Genomic DNA, 8248 nt, shown 5'->3' with positions numbered 1-8248 from the left:
AAGGAAGGAAGGGAGGGAGGGAAGAAGGGAGGGAGAGAGGGAGGCAGAGAGGGAGGGAGCAAGGAAGGAGGGAAAGAAAGAAGAAAAGAATGGCTACAAACTAGGTTGAATCTGTGTGTCTAGATGGATCGGGAGCCAATGGTTCAGATTCTGGAGCCAGACTTTTCGACTTCATATTCTGGCTGCATATTCTGGCAGAATACTTCATATCCTGACTTGCTTGATTGCCTAAGAGGAAGTACTCTTAGGCTTCTGTGTCTCAGTTTTCTCGTTTGTTAAATGCAGTGAATAGTGGCACCTAGTTCATAAGACTGTTGTTCGAATTCATTTAAATAGCACATAGAAAGTAACTGGCCTAATGTCTGACAGTATGTAATGCTCAGTAAATATTAACTGGCTTTATTATTAATGCTTTCAAAAGTGTTAAATCATGATCTTCAAGTTTTCATCAAAGAAGAAAGATTGCTGTCTCTTTCTTTCCAATAAACATACTTGACACTGTTTCCACTTATTCTAAGCACATGAGGAGATAATCTCTACATGTCTGGCGCCTCACAATAGTTCCGTCATGTCTCAAGTGTGGTCCTGTTCACTAGAGATTCCCATTACCACACTGGTTCACTCACTTTGGGGAGCCAACCTTTTATGTGGATAACTAGGTTTATGCAAAGAGATCACTAGGCTGTGATTCCCTGGGACATGGTGTATTTGTCCACGTTTTAGAGATGGTAAATAGCACAGACAGTTCTTCAGGAGGGTGTGTCTCCAAGAGGGGAACACTGGCAGTGGGAATTCCAGTTAGGAGGCCATTATATCAGGTCTGTTAAAAGGTGATGCAAACTAAATGAAATTGGAGGGGAGATGGAGAAAAGGGTGCACTCAGGGGACAGAGAAGGATCTCTCTAATTTTGTTTATTCCTGTATTCCTCAAACATATCTGACCACATTATCCTCTAAGTCTTGAATCACTGATTAAACATCATGCATCAAGAAGTTCTGAGGGTGGGAAACACCGGCTGAACTTTTTAACTTTAATTAGTATAGTGTCACTTCTCATATTCTTCTACCTCCTTCACAAGCCCTTCTAACTGTCCATTTCAATTGTCTGTGTTCTACTGATTAAAATGCCAGAGTCTCCCAGCATTACTCTCACACAAGGCATTCCCTTTACTGCGAATCTCCCCGGAGCTTCTGTGCCTCGGCAGAAACCCCTCCTTCAACTGCTCAAACACTGATTTCTAATCATCCCAGTTAACATCATCGGTATTTTCTCATTTCATTCCATTTTTCTTAAGATACTACTTTTGGACGCATTGATCTTTCATATTTTCAGCATTCAAAAGCCTATTTAAAATCACTTTAATACCAGAAACTTTTCTATATCCAGAAAAAAAGTTCTACCCTACATAGGATATAACCTAAATCAAGATACTCCTTTCCCCGTTGTGAATAAATATGCATAACATTTAACATGGTCATATTCATATAATGTATAAAATAAAATGAATAAAACTTCTGCATTTGAATTTTGGAGCTGGCTTGTCAACTTTTGAAAATGAGTCAGCATCTTGAATGTGCACTTTCAAGTCCTAAACAAGATATTTATATTTCCTATAGACCAGGGATGAATAAAAGATATATAACTTTGAAGAAAATTAGTTGCCAAGATTTCTTCATTCTGTTGCAAGATTAATACTGCAAAATGCTTAAATACTTTCACTAAGAATACCGAATCATGAAACTTTGATATTTATTAAACGTTTTCATTTTCAGAACGTTTATAAAATATGGTGTTTGTTGTAAGGACATAGAAACGATTGCATTTATTATTCAGCAAAATCAAGGAATGGAAAGGAAGAATTGGAATAAAATTCATGCCCTCAAGTTTAGAATTTGTCTCCTAAAAATAGCTTTTTGAGAAAATCCCGATATTTTATTTATTAAAGGTAAAGTATTATAATTGTCATTTTCCCACTAATGTAGTAAATATTATATCAATAAAAAAGAAAATGATTCCTGTCCCGTATAAGAGCAGTTTAAATCAACAGTGCATTAGTTGATCTTATTCAGAAAATTGAGTGATTTCTACTTGCTCCTTCCAGCCTGCTGCCTCTGGTTTCTCGCAGACATTTTTCATATTTTCGTAGACTAACACCAAAGCACTGAAAGAATGGATTAAATTTGTAGACATATTTAAGGCTATGTATAAACCTTGTCAAAATACTTTCAAGAAAATTGCACTTGTTTATCCTTTCCCAAACTGTGTACAAGAAAATCTACCTCAGTATAGTCTTTTTAGCATTTGCACTTGTTTCTTTTTTTAAAAGAAACGATTAAGATCTTTGATTTTTAAAAAACTGTTATCAGAAAATAGAGGGGCTGCCCTGTGGCAATCTGGTTAAGTTCAGGCGCTCTGCTTCGGTGGCCCAGGGTGTCGCCGGTTCAGATCCTGGGCGCAGACATGGCACCGCTCATCAGGTCAGATTGAGGTGGCATCCCACATGCCACAAGCAGAGGCACTCACAACTAGAATATACGACTATGTACTGGGAGCTTTGGGGAGAAGAGGAACGAAAAAAGATTGGCAACAGATGTTAGCCCAGGTGCGAATCTTTAAAAAAAAAAGAGAGAGAGAGATGATAGATTTGTTCATTCTGATGCTTTCCTAGGACTGACCATCCCTTTGGAAGCCTATGACTGTAGTATAGGCAGATAATTTACATGACAAAGTGATGAGGTGATTTCAGAATAGAAGAAATCACTGTCGAAAGCAGAGAATTCATGAGTTTTTTGTTAGCGTGGTATCCTAAGGCTCATTGACTGATTTGTTCAGCATGTGGTCTTAATGGAGGTAATATTTTGTTTAATCCGTCTGTATCCCAGTTACATTTGTTCTGATCCCCTGCTACAGGTAACCGCTCTAATCCTAGCCAGCAGCTAGCTCCAGGCTGCAGCTGACTCATGGTAAGATTGTATAAAAATTTAATACAAATCAAGAAACTATTCTAGAAAGAGTATTTTGAAAGATCTATATATTAAAATTAGGTATAAGATACAAAAGAATGGTTATTGAAATCATTCAATGCCCCAGTAGTTAATAATAGGATAAATGGGGAATTTTATATTGTTGTAATCTCCATGCTACTGACTGATTTAAATGTTTTTCTCACTACATTTGATTAGTCACTCACTGAAATAATGAAGGAAAAGAAATATTTTACCAATATTATGGGTGTATATTTCTTTGAATCACTGACACAAAATTATGCTCTGAAAACATCATATTAACTCTCCTTTGAAGAACTAGAACACGTGCCCAACGCGCTTTCCCTGAGGACTGCACCTTTGAACCTTCGTCAGTTTCCCAGAGCTGAGGGATACTTTTAAGCTATAAAAATTCTAGAATGGCACGCCATTACTTTTAAGATAATTGCTCATTATGTCTCCAAATGAGTATCTTATTGCTTACATTTCAATGACTTTTAAAATGTAACGTAGTTTGCTTTGATTTCCCAAGTCATGACCAGAATCATGGGTAATAAATGAGATTATCTTTTGTGTATAAAGAAATTATTTTTCTTTTTAAAGAATATGACTTGCTATTACAAAATGTTTTTCTGGGCTGCCCGGTGGCCAAGTGGTTAAGTTCACACACTCTGTCTTCAGTGGCCCAGGGTTTCGCCAGTTCCGATCCTGGGCACAGCCATGGCGCTGCTCATCAGGCCATGTTGAGGCGGCGTCCCACATGCCACAACTAGAAGGACCCACAACTAAAAATATACATCTATGTACTGGGGGGATTGGGGGAGGAAAAGCAGGGAAAAGAAAAAAGAAGATTGGCAACCATTGTTAGCTCAGGTGCCAATCTTTAAAATAAAAAAAAAGGATTGGCAGCAGTTGTTAGCTCAGGTGTCAAGCTTTAAAAAAAATATATTTTTCCATTGGTTCAAAGTATTCTAAAAATAAAGATATTTGTCTCTGTGTGTTCTTCTTATTTCTAATTAATAGAAATATGTTTATATTTGGATTACTTTTTATTTTTCTTTTGAAATAATTAGCATATATATGAATTTGGCTAGAAATATGTCTGAATGTGAATATGGAGAGAGAGAGAGATTGAGGAGACAGATGAGAAACGTGTACGTATAATTATAGTGCACCAAAGGAGAAAACGATTGTAGAAATCATAGCACAATTATTTCATGCTACTGATGTAGAAGATGATGCTCAGAGAAATAAAAATTGAAACAATATCAAATTTTAGAAAATTTTAGTCTAAGTGCCAAATATCATTTCTAATAAAACATTATCTTTATATCAACTGAAATATTATTTGATTTCAACACATTTTTATTATAATGCATCACAAATAATGCATTGGTACCATAAAGAGGAAAAAAAAACCTCTAATCTCTTTTTAAAAAAAGTATGTCAATAAAATCTGATATTAGACATGCATTATGTCATAATTGAAATTAAATAGGCTCTAAAGTCATGTTGCTTATTCATTGTTAAGCATTTATTATCATGACTGTATTTTAGTATTAAAGTATAAACATGAGTATACTCCTAAATGAAGAATTAACATTGTTCATTTAGTTACTCAAAGCCAGTGAAATAAAAGTATATTCCATTGACCATTTCTCTCATTACTCTCTCAATCTCTCTCTCTCTCTCTATTAGTAGTTTTCTCTTCCTTTAGACTAAAATGGAATCTACCTTTACCATTGGGACTAAAGTGGAAAGAATCATTTCACTCACTTTCACAGAGAAAAGCAGTAACATGATGTGACATGTTTGTAACTTATTTCCAAAGACAGGGATCCTGAGCACTTCACTGATGAAAAATAATATAAACTGATGGCAGTCTATTGGTAAAACATGATTACATAAACTCAAAATGAATTAGAACAAAAGCTAACAGCACAGCTCACTGTTGAGGAATGCTGAGGTTGATGACAACGGTGTATCCATCACTTGTGTGTTCCCTCCAGGAGGGACGGAGTCTGGGACTGGCAGCTCTGCTAACTGGGCCCAAAGCTCAATGACTTGTCCACGTCTGAACACTTCAGTGGTGGATCATTGAAAGTAGATTCGTGGATCTCCGATTGCTGGTCTAGATCTCTTGTCAAACACTATGATTCTTTCAGCCGTTTTCTTTGTAGAGAACTAATGTTACTATATATTATCAGTACTATTAATGAGAAATGTATGAAAGTATTGATTGATTACAAGTTACAATAAGAATATACAATGAGAATATATTTGATATATGCAGTCATATGTACAATGAAAATATAGTAGAGGTGTTTTAGTCAATTTGTTGTGCAAGTGCTCGGGGGGATCCTCAGCAAGAGTCACTTTGTGCTGGAACTCGTGGGCAGAATCTTGACTGATCCAGGGGGCCCTGATTCTCTTGGCCTCTTGTGGAAAGTCATATTCTGGCACACCACAAGTCTGGGTCCGCAGGCACTGCCAACTTCTGTTGCAAGAAGCAGCCTATGTACAATTGGCCCACCAGCCTGCCTTCTCTTGCTCCTCTCTCCATCCCCTGTTTTCCTGTCTCTTGTATTCCTTTGAGTGGAGACCCAGAGACCTGGGTACAGACAACTCCATTTCTTGACATTGTGTATGTAACCTGCAGTTTTGTATAACCATGGTACCATAACACACTGTTTCTGAGCAGCTTCAGTAAAGGGGTTCTATTGGTATTTAAGATCTCAACAAGTTTGTTGGGAAGCTCCTCAGAAAGCTGTGTTTGCTGTGCATCTGAAATCACCAGCAACCAATTCAGGAATAAAGTAGGTATGAATCTCTCCTCCCGTTTGTTGAATTCAGACAATTAAATCTGCAATCAGGGTTTTAAATTAACTGCTTGTCTCCAACTCCGGGTTCTTCTCAACTGCATGAATGTGCCCATTCCATCAAGAAATTTCTCTTCCGCTCGGGTACTCCCATGGGAGGCAGCCCAGCTCTCTTCTCAAAGATTCCAAATGGACTGTTTTTACCCTCTCATTCTTCTTTGTAGGGCTCAGAAGGACTTACACATTTGTGAGAAGGAGCCAAATGATGGAATTGTTGGCAGCCTTCTCACTCCAGGTGTCCCTTGAACTTTAGGATTTCTAAGTGATCTGCCCACTCGGGAGTGTTGTGGCAACAATGCACTCACCCCGTCACCTGCCTCCCATGGAACCTGCCTTATCACAGGCTTTAGCTCCCTATGGATCCAGTGAACACCTGGAAAGTAGGTGACTCACCCACCTCTGAGCCACCTGGTATCCACAGTGACTCACCTTCACCTTCCAGGGGATGTTTGCTCCCATTATCTTAAGGCAATTTGGGCCCACAGACAAACAATGTGGTCACTTGGTTATTGTCCATTCTTATAACTTATCTCACCTCTAGGGGATGTCTCCAGCCCTTGGGGTGACCCAGACTAAGCCCTCTGCCATGGACAAGGACAGCAGTCCTGAGCAGCACTTGGCTCAGGAACTCTTGGGGAAGGTTTACCCAGGTATACTGTTCCCATGTTCTGGCATTCTGTGGAGAGTTCTAGAGGCACTGTGAGTATAGGTTCCAGGAGAGGAACTTCACCACCTTGTTGCTGTCTGAGGGTGCAACTGTCAGTGGGGAACAGGCAGATTCATCTTAAGCTTTCTATTTGGGAGAGTGCTAGCAAATGCCAGCTCCTCAGCATCTGGACACTCAATTGCTGGGAAATTGAACTTGGATAGGACACCAAGCCTGCTGGAAAAGGGAGGCCCAGAACTCAGCTTTGTAGGGATAACCTAGAGCTGCCTCCTGGGGTCATGCACAGAAAAATTCTGCATTTCTCTATAGAGTCATTTAAATAGGAAAGACAGTTTTTTAAAAGCACCTGTTAAAAAATATGCTCATCACCCCACCACCTATCTGCCAATCTATCTGCTTCTGAAATTATAATATTTACCCTCAGTCCTACTACTAAGGATGAAATGTCCCTACTTCTACCAGAGACCAATTACTTCTCTTATTCTATAGATCCTGTCCCATATTGACTTCTCATTTTCTCTGCAGTTATGCAATTTCTCTTCTGCATCTCTAATTTCTTTTTCTCCATTAAATTCTTCTCATCATCCCACAAACAAGACCCAATATCCCCAATCTTTAAAAAGTTATATAAAATTTTAAAAAACCTTCACCTCACATTATTTTCCAATTCCCAATCCAATTCTGTAAGCCTTTCCTCAATAAAACATGTTGAAATTGCCCTCCATAGTCACTCTCCCAGCTCTTCTATCACTGAAAACAGACTTTGGCCACATCGCGTCACTGAGACTGCTCTCATGGAGGTCTCCAAAGGTGTCCACACTGCCAAATTCATCAGCCTCTGAGATCTTCCTCAGTAATACCTCAGCAACATTCATCAGAAAATAGCTGCACCGTCCTTTCTTTCCTTTCCCTCCAGAACACTGCCTTTCTTGCCTTTCATTCTACCTCTCATGTAGTTCTCTTTCATTCTTCCTTGTTGACGCCTCTTACATCTTCATCTCTCAGTGATGACATTTAGTAAAGTTTTATTCTGCGTTCTCGTCCCTCCTCTAAATATTTTCTGTTGTTCAGTGTTTCCATTCACTTCCATATCTAACCCCAACTTTTCTCTTGGACTAGATTCTATACCCAACTCAAGATTTTCAAATAGATGTCTAACTAATATTTCCATACACAAACTCCAGAATCATACATCCAGCTACCTGCTTATATGTTGATGCAAATATCTAACATGTATTTCAATTTTAACTTGGTAAAAATAACTCTTTATTTCTCATACTTCCAAAATCATTTCCCTCCTCAGAGTTCCACATTTATGTATGTGGAACCAACAGTTGTTCAAGATAAAAATCAAGATTCTTTTTCATTGCTTCATCTCTTTTGCTTAGTCCCTGATGCTATACATTCTCAGGTTAGGAACGTTGGGATGGAAAAAAAATAGTGTCAACTATCTCACTAACATATATCCCATCACATCATTTCCATTTTTATTATCACTCCCTCATCCAAGGTGCTTTCTATTTCTTGCCAGGGCTATCAATGTAGACTCTTATCTGTCTTCTGCCCAGCTCTTATCCCTTCTATGTGCTCTCGGTCTAGCAGCCAAGTGAACTGTGAGAACCATGTAAAATATACCCATGACATTCACATGCTTAAAACCTATAGCTGGCTTACCATCAGTCTCGGAAAAAATTAAAATTCCTTCTTCTTGCTTACT

Source organism: Equus caballus, chromosome 17 (assembly GCF_041296265.1).
Source record: "Equus caballus isolate H_3958 breed thoroughbred chromosome 17, TB-T2T, whole genome shotgun sequence".
NCBI lineage: Eukaryota > Metazoa > Chordata > Mammalia > Perissodactyla > Equidae > Equus > Equus caballus.
Note: the sequence above shows the minus strand (reverse complement) of the source record.